The sequence below is a fragment of the Cnephaeus nilssonii genome (assembly GCF_951640355.1).
Source record: "Cnephaeus nilssonii genome assembly, chromosome: 13".
NCBI lineage: Eukaryota > Metazoa > Chordata > Mammalia > Chiroptera > Vespertilionidae > Cnephaeus > Cnephaeus nilssonii.
The window spans coordinates 30,896,054-30,909,260 of record NC_137084.1 but is presented as its reverse complement, the minus strand read 5'-3'; the positions used below and the strand labels follow the sequence as shown (position 1 = coordinate 30,909,260).

The 13,207-nt window shown below is 42.8% G+C and overlaps 1 protein-coding gene across 2 annotated transcripts in view; it reads right to left on the bottom strand.

Annotated features, from left to right (window-relative positions):
• Positions 1-7,515, bottom strand: part of PIK3C2A (phosphatidylinositol-4-phosphate 3-kinase catalytic subunit type 2 alpha) — a 93,976-nt gene extending 86,461 nt beyond the window's left edge. Inside the window, exon 1 of one of the 2 annotated variants that reach the window (XM_079789322.1) lies at positions 7,384-7,515. The gene's annotated coding sequence lies outside the window, so the exon portion shown is untranslated. Of the gene's footprint in view, positions 1-6,513; positions 6,635-7,383 lie in introns of those variants that run through there. The other variant, XM_079789323.1, reaches the window with a different exon arrangement.
• Positions 7,516-13,207: the final 5,692 nt, after the last annotated feature.

Genomic DNA, 13,207 nt, shown 5'->3' with positions numbered 1-13,207 from the left:
GCATCACCCATACACCAAAAGGTTCATATCAGGTTTAATTCCCGGTCAGGGCTCATACCTAGGCTTGATCCCCAGTTGGGGCACATATGAGAGGTAACTGATCAATGTTTCTCACATGAATGTGTTCTCTCTCTCTCTCTCTCTCTCTCTCTCTCTCTCTCTCTGAAAGTCAATTAAAAAAAAGTCAAGTGAGGATTACAAAAAAAGAGAATAACATTTTGAAACATGCTACAACATGTACAAAAACATAATACAAAGTTAAATAAGTCAGACACAAAAGGACAAATATTTCATGATTCTACCTATATGAAATATCTAGAATGGGTAAATTCATAGAGACAGAAGGTAGATTAGCAGTTACTAAGAGCTGGAAAAAGGGGGAATGGGTAGTTACAGCTAAACGGTAACAGAGTTTCTGTGTGTGGTGAAAATTTTTTGGAAATACAGTGGTAAAAGTTGCACAACTTTTAAATATAATTAATGTCACTGAATGGTTAACACTTAAAAATGGTTAAACCCTGACCAGGTATGTCAGTTCTGTTAGAGCGTTGTCCCAACATGCCAAGGTTGTGGGTTTGATCCCTGGCTAGTGTATACAATATACAATAATCAACCAGTGAATGCATAAAAAAGTGGAACAACAAAAACTGACATTTCTCTGTCTCCCTTCCTCTCTCTCAAATCAATACCTTTAAAAAAAAAAAATGGTTAATGCCGAAACCGGTTTGGCTCAGTGGATAGAGCGTCGGCCTGTGGACTGAAGGGTCCCAGGTTCGATTCCGGTCAAGGGCATGTACCTTGGTTGCGGGCACGTCCCCAGTAGGGGGTGTGCAGGAGGCACCTGATGAATATTTTTCTCTCATCGATGTTTCTTTTTTTTTCTTTCTCTTTTTTTTCTCATCGATGTTTCTAGCTCTCTATCCCTTTCCCTTCCTCTCTGTAAAAAAAAAATCAATAAAATATATTTTAAAAAAACAAAAAACAAAAAATAAATGGTTAAAATAACAAATTTTATGTTACAGCATTTATAAAAGTCGTCTTGACAGAAACCTTCACTCAATTTTCCATTTTCAAAAAACTTAATTCTAGAATCTTATCTCTGACAATTAGCAATCAATAGTTTACAAACATAAAAAAATAGGAAAACTAGATTGCTGTACTTTAATTTTTCTGTTATCTAAAACTGTTCTAAATATTTATTTAAAATTTTAAGACAGCTATTGAATCTCAAAATTATTATGCTAAGTGAAAGAAGCCAGACTCAAAAGGCTGTATGTATACTGTATGATGCCAATTTATATGACATTCTGGAAAAGCAAAATTATAGGAATAACAAGAACAAAAATCAGTTGTTGCCAGAGACTGGAGGGTGAGTGCAGGGGACTGATTACAAAGGGTTATAAGGACACTTCTTGGAGAAATGGAAATATCCCATATCTTAATTGTGGTGGTAGTAGTTACACAATGTTGCTATTTCTCACAATTTATAGAGCTGTACACCTAGAACGGATGAATTTTAAGTAAATTATATCTCAATAAATATGATTTTTTAAAAACGTAAACAGTTAGGTTGTCATGTCATGCACTGATAAATATTCAAAAGATGACCCAAGCTCAAATATCACACCTCCCTCTGTATTCTGCAATACAGGCAGAATTCCAGTCTGATAAGTGTCATCATGAGTTTTAGTCAAATAAAACCAGGCTATGAAACCTGGAGCCAAAGAGCACCTTTTTCCAACTCAGCACACACTAAACTAAAAAGAGGAGTCAGAACAGTTATACATTACATTAGAAACACATATAATGTAACTTAATAAATCAATTTGGCTATGGCAACTCATAGCAATATGGTTTTGTTGATAGGTTTAATTAGGTCTCCTTTAGTGCTTATCTTGGGGGGAAAATACAGGCTTCACATAATTACCAAAACTGCAAATAGAACATTTTAAAAAGTGTTTTCCTGTCCCCTAATTAGACAGGTATTTTCCTAAATCTGTCTATCTCACCCATCAACATCCATGTCCCCCCCACACCCCCTCCCCCAGCACCTCACCAGAAGGTAAGTACCTGCACTGATTGCTCTCTATTGTTTCCTCTCTCTGCACCCTTTTATCTTGAAAGAGGATTTTTGTCTTTGCTTTTTCCTCTCATTCCACAGCAGAACTGTGACAATACTTAATCTCTTCCTGCTTCTTCTGTTATTTTCTGAAGGCAAACTGCCAATTTGTTTTTATAGGAAAACACTTTTTTTAAAGAGCCTGCTTCAGTACTGCAAAATATAAACCAATTTTCTTAACTCTACTATTCCTTTCTCTTCTCATAATTAAATTCCTTATCAAATCCCTACTCATTTCACAATAGGAACAAGCATTACTCTGCTTCTTATTTATAGTCATTGACCTCTCCTTTAGTCCTCTTAACCGTGTCTTCCATACTACTCAAGCCACGAGTTAAAAGCCTGTGCTAAGATTTCCCTAATCATTCAGATAATATAAAATTGTGCTATTGGCATCTAAATTCTTTATAGCAGATGTCTATTTATTCTCATCTCTTACCTCACCTATATCCTGTCCTTATCTTTTCAAATAAAGCTTGCAAATCCTTCCTTCCTTATTTTCTCTTATCTAAATTTCCCCCCAAGTTGTTCTCGGTGCATTGAAATAACTCTGTCCTTGACACCTCATCACCTTTTCCTACACCAACCCTTTAGGACCTAAATTCTTGCCAGAGCCAGCATGGCTCAGTGGTTGAGCCTCAACCTAAAAATCAGGAGGTCACAGTTCCATTCCTGGTCATGGCACATGCCTGGGTTGCAGGCTTAAGGCAGCGAATCAATGATTGTCTCTCATCATTGATGTTTTTATCTCTCTCCCTTCCTCTCTGAAATCAATAAAAATATATTCTAAAAAAAGATCTAAATTCTTTATTTAAAAAATCTTGCCTCGTTAACTCTCATCTTTTTTTAAAATACCTATAGTATCCCTTTACAGCTTTTGTTTCCCATTAACAAGTTTTTATAACTACTTGTAGTTGGTCTCTCCTAAGTGGAATATAAACTCCCCAAAGGTAGGAAGTATCCATTATTTTATACATATTCCAAAATCTGGTAAGTGTTATGCATCTAAACAATGAAGTACTACAGTATATGAAGAGATGCACTGAAAAAATACTAGGCTTAGCATTGTAAGACAATGTTCAAGCGGTGCCTCTAATGTATTATGCTAAACAGTTACAAACTCACTGGGCCTCATTTTCCTCTTTAAGAAAATGAGAAAAAAGCCCAGCTGGGCCCTCGCTAGTTTGGCTCAGTGGATAGAGCGTTGGCTTGCGGACTAAAAGGTCCCAGGTTCGATTCCGGCCAAGGGCACATGCCTGGGTTGCAGGCTCAATCCCCCCCAGTGGGGGGTGTGCAGGAGGCAGCCAATCAATGATTCTCTCTCATCATTGATGTTTCTATCTCTCTCCCTTCCTCTCTGAAATCAATAAAAAATATATATAAAAAAGAAAAGAAAAAAGCCCAGCTGGTGTAGCTCAGTGGTTGAGCATCAACCTATGAACCAGGAGGTCATGGTTCCATTCCTGGTCAGGGCACATGCCCAGGTTGCAGGCTCGATCCCCAATAGGGGGTGTGCAGGAGATAGCCAATCAATGATTCTCTCTCATCATTGATGTTTCTATCTCCCTCTCCCTCTCCTTTCCTCTCTGAAATCAATAAAAATAAAAAATAATTGTAAGCCCTAACCGGTTTGGCTCAGTGGATAGAGCGTTGGCCCGCGGACTCAAGGGTCCCAGGTTCGATTCCGGTCAAGGGCATGTACCTAGGTTGCAGGCACATACCCAGTAGGGAGTGTGCATGAAGCAGCTGATTGATGTTTCTCTCTATCCCTCTCCCTTCCTCTCTGTAAAAAAATCAATAAAATATATATTTTAAAAAATAATTGTAAAAAAAGACTTGCCTTGTTTACTCACAGAAAATAAAGTCTGTGAAGGTAAAAAGCATCAGCTAAGTTATAATCAGCAATCAATACAAATATAAGGATATTATTTACTTTATCACTGTTAGTCATAGCTACTTATTTAAAATAAGGCTCTGGTGTTTTGTGTGTGTTTTTTTAAACCAAACTCAATGATTAGCAAATTAAGTATATCAACATTGTACATTGTTCACATAAATAATTGAACTGTTGTAATATAATACTAACAAAGACATATGCTTAAGAGTAAGGATGCTAATTATATAGTATCTTACATAAATGCATTCTCAAGGTTAAAAGATAAATTCTTGCTGCTAAGCCTTCAAATCAATAAAAATCAAGAATGTTTAAAAATCTCACTCCCTTTTATAACTAAATAGCTGAACTTAAAATTTTAAGACATATGGAAGGTAGGTTTTTTTTAAATATGTGGGTGTATTTTAATTGATTTTAGAGAGAGATAAAGGGAGAGGGATAGAGAGATAGAAACATCCATGAGAGAGAAACATCTATTAGCTGCCTCCTTTAAGCCCCCTACTGGGGGTGGAGCGTGCAATCTAGGCATATGCCTTGATCGGAGAATCAAACCCAAGTGACCTCCTGGTTCATGGGTTGAAGCTCAACTACTGCGCTACCCTAGCTGAGGTAAAAGGTCGTTTTAAATTACATAAATCTCCTTAACTGCCTAAAATGTCCATGTGTACTGTCCTATTGTGTTTTGAATCCATCACATGTTGTAAAGAACAGATACAAAATATAAAGGCACAAAATAAAGATATCAAAAATGTGACTCCACCACAGAGACAAGGTAAACAATTTCTTCTAGTTCCATATGAACAACCTGAAAGATACCCTACAGCAATATCATTTCCAAATATGACCATAATGCCAATAAAAAGCATATAAATGAATACTATCAAAATGATTAGAAATTAGAAATGACTTTCACATTTTCCTTTTCAAGCAGGAATCTAAGATAGAAAATGAGAATTTTTATACTTTAGATCTGCACTGTCCAATATGGTAGCGACTAACCATGTGCAACTACTGAGTGTTTGAAATGTGGGTAGTCCGAATTGAAATATGTTGTAAGTGTAAAATGTACACTTACAAAGAATGCACTCATTCCCTCTCCATCTCCCAGTCAGGTGATCACATCCTTTTTAGTACTACTTGGATCTACTACTGTCCTTAAAACCATAGTGTTATAATTTGCATGTTTGTCTCCCCCAGATAAACTAGAAAACTTGAGAACAAGCACTGTCTCATTCATTTTTCTATCCCTGGAACCACTGGAGTGCCAGGCACCCTTAAAGGGCCCCTGAAAACAATAAGATCTTTCACAGGGTAAAGTTTTAGCCCTACTGCGGTACAACTAACAAATCAAAACATGTACTATATGAATGCACAGCACTAACACATTCACCTTTATCATTTGCCTGCCTTAAATTCTTTTTAGAATATGGCAAATATATAATAAAATGGTTAATTTATGTTATCAAAACAATACAAGTTACAAAGCATTTAAAAAATGCTTTGCACTACTGCTCTGAAAAGTTTGGTCTGATGCTCTGATAAGAAGTCGAAGCTCTTGGGAAATCCAACACCCTCATTAGGTAGAAGTTCGCTTACTGAATGAGCTTACTAAGTAAGAATATTGTGCAAGATGAAAGAAAGATTCCTAGACATGGGAACTGATACTGCCATCTTCAATTAATTTAAAATTTTGGAACCATTCATGGCGGAAGGGAGAAACAATCGTATGTTAATATACAGCTAATTACATAATAGTTTCTAAAATTCCTAAATGCAAGCATGCCAACTTTCATATTCTATAAAACAGAAAAAAACTGTGAGACTTATGGTTGAACACATTAAAATATATTGCTTGCCAAGAAAAATGGCAAGCAACATACAAACAAATAGCAACAGAGATTTTCATCAGAAAAAAAAAATTGCTTTAGAATCTGTTAATTTAGGCCAAATAACTTGTGGAAGCTCTGTATGTGCTTTGTACCGACATAAAAATCACTTTTGAATTAAGTTTGAGTTAAATAATAAAATTTCTATTTTCATTCCGTCGTAATGCTTTTCAGTACTCAATGACCTCAACTAAGGCACTTCGGTCTAATTTGCGACCAGGAATAAGAGCACCAACCCCAACTACTACGGCAGAGCTGCTAAGTCTCCTAGGGAGACTTGGCCACAAGCCAAGGAGGCAAAGGTCCAGTCTCTCCTGGAATCAGTGTTCCCGGGCCTCCTAACGTGCAGTCTTCCCCCTTTAAACTGTCTTCGCCACTCTTCTAATAGCTTCCTTTTGTCTGAATCTCTTCTCACCTATGGCTTTGATGCTCCCAATTTGCTTAAAAAAAAAAAAAAAAAAAAAAAAACAATAAAAAAATCTTCCCAATTGCCGGACACCCCCTGGAAAGATTTCAGGCTATCTCTTTAATAGGTAATCTTGTTCAAAGAGGAAGGCCTCTTTCCTGACACTCACCACCCACTGTTACAAATAAAAATATAATTACAGCCTCACCTTCTATCGGGAGGCTCCAGGGAAAGAACTACTCCAGATTCTTCCACGTTCTTGATCCCCAGACTTTTCCTCCTCGCTTAGTTGATTTCCTTCCTCATTTCCCTTCTCAAACCCTGCTCTCCACTCCCGGAAAGAATTCCACAGCTAGAGAATCTCGTTCTTAAAGCCAAACCATTTAGTGAGGAAAATAAGGATGTGCTGCTTTTTTTTTTTCTTCAATTATTTATTGTTCCTCCGTCACTCAGGAAGTTCATCTGACCGCCCTCCCAGAACGACGATGCGCTAAATACACACTGAAATAGTCTTCCCCCAAGCAAGTGGTTTCGCGGCAAAAAAAAAAAAAGGCAACCTCGGGGAAGTGGGATGAAAAAAAAAGAATCATTAGCCCCCAAAGCCCGAGGTGGGAGGGACGACAAGGTGAAAAGGGGGTGAGGGGAGAGAACAGAAGCGAGAAGTGTAATACACAGTCGCCAGACTCAACCACTTAACATTTCGTCGAGAAAAACCACCGGCCATAGAGACTCCAGCCCGGTCCCCAGGGACAAGGGGGTGGCCTTCCCTTCCCCTTTGGGGCTAAACCAACTCCCAGCCCCCCGCCCCAGGTCCCGATAAGAGGGCCTGGTAGGGGCGCAGGCCCCTCGCACCTTCGGCGGGGCAGTCGGCAATGGCCCGGGTGGAAGCCAGGCCCGGAGGGAGGGGAGTCGGGCTGGGGCAGCGTCCAGAGGACGGGATGGAGGGTCAGAGGCGGGCAACCCGCGGGACTGGCGGCCGCGGCAGGGACCCTTCCATCCCGGAATCCCCGGGGGCCCTCGCCGCCCTGGCGGAGCTGGGTTCCAGGCACCAGCCCCTGCCGCACCCGCCGCTCCTCACCTCACGCTGCCTGAGCCTCCGTTTCCACCACAACCCGAGCCGCAGCAGCCGCCGCCACCCTCCGAGCCATTTTCCGCTCAGCTGCCTCAGCCGCCGCGGAAAGCTTCGGCGGACTCCGCGGCCAGCCAAGCATAACACGTCACTTCCGGTCTGGGAAGCACCGCCTCCCGCGCCCAGGCTGCGTGCGGATTGGCTGGTGCGGACGGCCTACCTGAGGCAGCGGGGCGGGGCTTGGGCCGCGTCTTGCGAGGTGCCAGCTCGGACGGTGGGTGCCAGGGTCTGGCTTTCCACCCGGGAATGCTGAGCGAACTCTGGACGCCGCGCACCTCAGCCCCTGAGAGGGGAGTGGGGCCTCCGTGGACTCTGGCCGGGCCTCCAAAGCCCCGCCAGCCGCTGACGTGCTCTGTTGTTTCCGTGCCCTCTCGGGGGCTCCGCGCTCGCCTCCGTCCCGGCTGCGGCTCCTAGAGGCGTGGTCTCCGCCCCAGGCCGCGCCGAGATCAGTTTGTGATGGGAAGACCGAAAGGAACAGACAAGATACATGGACCGATTTCTCACGGTGGAGCGGGTGCTTGTGGGGTGTGTGGTTAGGGACCCATAAGGTGGATGTATAAAGCGCTCATTGAATCCTCACAACAGCCGGGTAAAGAAGCCCAATAAGTCCCAGCCAGTCGTTTCTTTTCTACGTAACAAACTATCTTCACATACCATCTCCATAATACCTTTCTCATGATCACTGAATGAGAGTATGCGTCTAAAGAGGTTTGCCCTCAAATGTTAGATTAAAAAAAAATTACATAACCATGTCAAGCAGGTCGGAAAATTATCCACATTTACAGATGATGAGGCTGGGAACACGATTCAAATTGGGTACCCACTCCAATCCGTAGCATTTCACAAGAGATTTCCCTTAAACAGAGAAAGGGGTTTGCTCCTTCCAGATATTCACAGTCTAATGTGGTACAGTGTTTTGAGATGCAATTCTGTTTAAAAAACCTTTTTTTCTAAATTTGTGAGAAGTCTGTAAGTAGAAGCTTATCTCCAACACATAATCGGAAAGAAATCTAATATTTTTTTCTTTTCTGAGGAGCGGTTGGGGGGTCGGGAGGATTTGAGGATTTGAAGTGGATGAGGTTCTCTAATTGCTGTAATCAATGTGCCTACACCTCCCAGGAGATGAGACTGGATAGAGTTGTTATTCTGTGAAAAGTTTAGAAGCTACTGGCTACCAACTCTAGTCCAACCACCCTTCCTATTCCTAACTTTCCAACCCCCTCCAGGCACACACACTTCCAAGCAGGCTTTACACACCCTGGAAGAATGTCCCTTAGGAATTCCCTTGGTTTCACAGCATTGTTCTACTTTATCTTCTCATCAAAGGAGGAATTTCGAGAATTGGCAGCTCTTTCATAAGATTAAATGGAGAGGGGGAAACCCCATTTATCTTGGGGCTGGTATCCTAGCTTCTGCTCCAGAACAGAGTGTACCTTCAGAAAAGAAGGAAGAGGCTTTGAGAGAACACTGTATCTTGGGGGAAGATTAACTTTGACTTACTTGTATTTTTCTTAAAATTTTCTTAGGAGAAATATTTTCCCTGGGTTCCAACAGCAAAGGACCCTTGCTTGAGTGAGTTCCTTGTTGCAGTTCCACCTTCATTATTTACTTACTAGAGGCCCAGTGCACGAATTCATGCACAGGTGGGGTCCAGCCTGTCCGGCCCCCCATTGGGGTGGATAGGGACTGGGCCTGTTGGGAGGAGATGGTGGGAGGTTGGCCGGCCTGCCCCAATCAGGACCCAATCAGGGGCAGGCCCGTGGGGGAAGGGGCCCCGCCCCCTATTGGGGGGGATGGGTCGAGCAGGCCAGGGGGAGGGGCTGCAGGCAGATCAGAGTGTTGGGGTCCATTGGGGATGGGGCCGGCCAGGGGGAGGGGCTACGGAAGGTTGGCTGGCCACCCCGCCCCCTATTGGGGTGTGTGGGGGGTGATCAGGGGCGGGGCTGGTGGGGGAGGAGGGGAGCATTTGCCCACTGGCCCCGCCCTTGATCAGGGTGGGAGAGTCCTATCAGGGGCGGCCGGGGAGGGGCCACTGGAGGTTGGTGGGCGGCCCCACCCTCTGATCGGGCAGTTGGCTGGCCACACTGGGCATCATAGCGGCTGGCTGTTTCAGTCATTACCGAACTGCTTGAGCCAATTAATCAGAGACGGGTTGAATCATATATGATCATTTATTCCAATACTGCCAACAGTATGGAAGAGCAGCAGGTCATCCACAAAAATCTGTTCTGCCCCTTCCTATAAGCCAGCTGCTTATATGGGCAGAAAAGCAAAGATTACAGTGGAAAGTAAGAATTACAGGCATGGGAAAGTGGGCAAGGTATAATGGTTACAGATTACAGGCAATGCAGGGTGGGGGGTGGGGTCGAAGAGGGTGGGTGCCTCTGGGATTAGATTGTTTCAGCCAATTACCCAAACCCACAAGACCCATTCCAATGGAGTGTCTTTTTGGATTGAGTCACCAGCACCCATCCTTGAACAATATAAGCAAGATTACAGGCAAAGTTACACCAGGCAAAAAACACCCTCGTGCACAATATTTACAAGTGCACACAACAGACAGACAACCATCTGTGGCTTACCGTGCACAGCCAGACCTTACGGTGCACAGCCAGACAGCGTTGTCTCAACCCTAAGCAGATCAGGCTCAGGTGTGGGGCCAAGGCAAGGACCTTGAGAGGCCATTTGCAACCAGGAGCTGATCAGGCTCACCAGACTGGGGGTGGAGTGAGGTAGAGGGTGGTAACAGACAACTGACTTCCCCCATTACAGAGTTACAGAATGCTCGGCTCAACTTAGGTTTTAGGTAAGATGACGGAGATTGCTGAAGCTGTGGCCGGGACTCAAAACAGGAAAATTCCTGACAGTGCTGAAAATAAAGAGTCCACGCCTCAGCTCCGGGAAACCCCAGTCCAGGCAGCAAGGGGATCCCCAGTAGTCACTCAAGAGGACTCCCCACTTATGTCCCACTAGAGTCGCCAGATGATATAATCAGACAACCAAGGGGTCCTGGCTGCCTGTCACTGCTTGAGCCTATTAAGCAGAGACGGGTTGAATCATATATGAGCGTTTATTCCAATAATGCTGGCAGTATGGGAGAGCAGCAGGTGATCCACAAAAATCTGCTCTGTCCCTCCCCATAAGTCAGCTGCTTATATTGGATAGAAGGACAAAGATTCGTGGGAAAGTAAGAATTACAGGCATGGGAAAGTAGGCATGGTATAATTGTTATAGGTTACAGGTAATGCAGGCTGGGAAGGTTGCAGAGGGCGGGCACCTCCCCTCCCCACCCACCACCACCACCACCAGATTACAGGCCATAGGGGCTGGTGGTTGCAAAGGACAGGCTGGAGGGTGCCTCTGGGACTAGATTGTTTCAGCCACGAGGTTGTAAATCATCCTATAATGGTAGGCAGTTCTCAGGAAAGGAGACTGGACTGCATTCCAATGTTAGCTCCCATGTCCCAGGGCATACAACTCTCAGCCAGGTTAGAATATGCTTTTTCTAATCAGAACAGAAAAATCACAGTTAACAGAGCATGATTCATATTTCTTACAATTGTAGCTATTCTATTCTGCCCCTAACACTAGATCTGTAAAAGGACCCTTGCCCAACCATGCGGGCACTCATCAGATTTCCTGCCTCTAGGAATGTGAGAAATAAATTTCTATTGTTTATAAGCAAGAAGAAGAAGAAGAGGAAGAAAGAGTTTGGTGTTTCTTCAGATCTCAAAAGAGCAGCTTTTAAACTGCCAGGTATCAAGAATCTGAACTCTCTTAGCATATCTTATCTGCCTGGCAACGGGCATATGAAGACGCATGTATAAACAACAGAAACAGACTCCCAGAAGAAAGTGCATGCTGGTGCTGCTATCATTTGAAACCAAACAGAAGATAGCTGGCAGCTATTTCTCCTTTCCCTTCTCCCACTGGCATCTGTCATGTAAGAATGTCCAAACCTGTAGAGAATTTTATAAAAATTTACTTGAGCAAAACAGGATATACCTGAAGGCAAGATCTCAACAGACTGAGAAAAATGCTTCTTAGAATAACATTTTGCAGTTTCTTTTGCATTTGGAATTAAGGAGGGAACAAAGGAAGATTACATGAAGAAGGGATAAAGCAAGGTAGGGATTGGATTAGAGGATAGTTAACAAAATTATGTGCCCGGTTGAGGGTGGTTTTGTTTCCAGAGGTTTCAAAAAGGATTACTGGCATTTCAAAGTTGTATTAACCTAGCTGCACAGGGCTTGCTTACGGCAAAGATAAACGTTTTATTAAAGAAGTTATATGCCTGGAGTATGACTACTCACCGTTACAAATTTATAACCAGATCTCCCTGTGAGGTTACTTTCTGTAGAACTTTTTCACCCGTAATTTCCTCTGTTGGTCATAAATCAATCTGAAGAATGCATTGATGACCAACCTTTTGGTCAGATGGTATGGTCTCACAGCACTAGGAAGTCTTGTGGTTGAAATGGTGGACCACTGGTAATGGGGCAATACCATAACCATCGGATGTGAGTTGAGACTGAATTTTTCCAAAAAAATGGAGGGGCAGGTAAATGGAAGGAAGTCAGGCCTTATGGCCTTCATTGAGAAAAACACTGGATCATTTTTATCCTGTGAACTATCATTATTGGAGTTTTGCCATGTCTCATTTTTCTACATTTTGCAGCTGGTATAACATATCAGTAATCATAAACAATTGTACTATATAGAAAAACCCAAAGAACAAGCATAAGGATCATTATAACTAATATCATTAGCAGACAAGTAAAGACAATCAAACAAAATAGTTTGAGTTAAACATTAATCCATAGGTACCAGGCCTAGTCAGTCTCTTGGGATAGCTGTCTACCTCTGAAGTCAATGGCTTCTCATCCTTGAGGAGTCTGGTGTCTGTGGTAGGCAGAGGTGTCAGAGACAGGAACAGATGTCCATTTGTAGTTAGGTGCCTGATAAGGCCCCTTCCAAAAATGCTGGAGAATATTTTAAAAAAATATTTATTGATTTCAGAAAGGAAGGAAAAGGGAGAGAGAGACAGAAACATCAATGATGACAGAGAATCTTTGATTGGCTGCCTCCTGCACACTCCACACTGGGGATTAAGCCCACAACCCAGGCATATGCCTTGACTGGGATTCAAATCTCGACCTCCTGGTTCTTAGGTCAATGCTCAACCACTGACCCACACCAGCGGGGCAATCTTAGAGTGTTTTTAACTTGTTTTGTAATTATAGCTTCATTCCATTTATTGAATTTTTACTGTATGGCATTGTACTCAGCATTAAGATGCTGTTTTATTTAATCCAAAGCCTAAAACTTTTATATCACTGCTATCCTCAACTTTTCTCAGACAAAATCATAAACTCCCTGAGGGCATAAACCAGAATAGAGCTATGTTTTCCCTTCTCCCAGCCTCACTATCTAACCTCTCTTTTTGTAATCCTCCTACACGCATAATTCCCCATCCTCCCTTGACATTACACCCCCTCCAGCTTTTGCCTAATTTCTCTGCTTCCTATTAGCAAAGCTCAAAAGGACTGTCTATATTTGCTGACTATATTTTCACCCACTGGGCTTTAATTCCCTCAATACACTCAAATGTCTCCAATCAAGTCAGTGTTGACCTACATCTTGCTAAAGTCAGGTCAACCTCTGTCTTTATCCTTCTGGACCACTAAGCAGTTTTTGACATTAGTAATCATTCCCTCCTAGAAGCGCTTTGTTCTCTAAGCTTCTATGATGCCAGGTCCGTCTTATTTTCCTT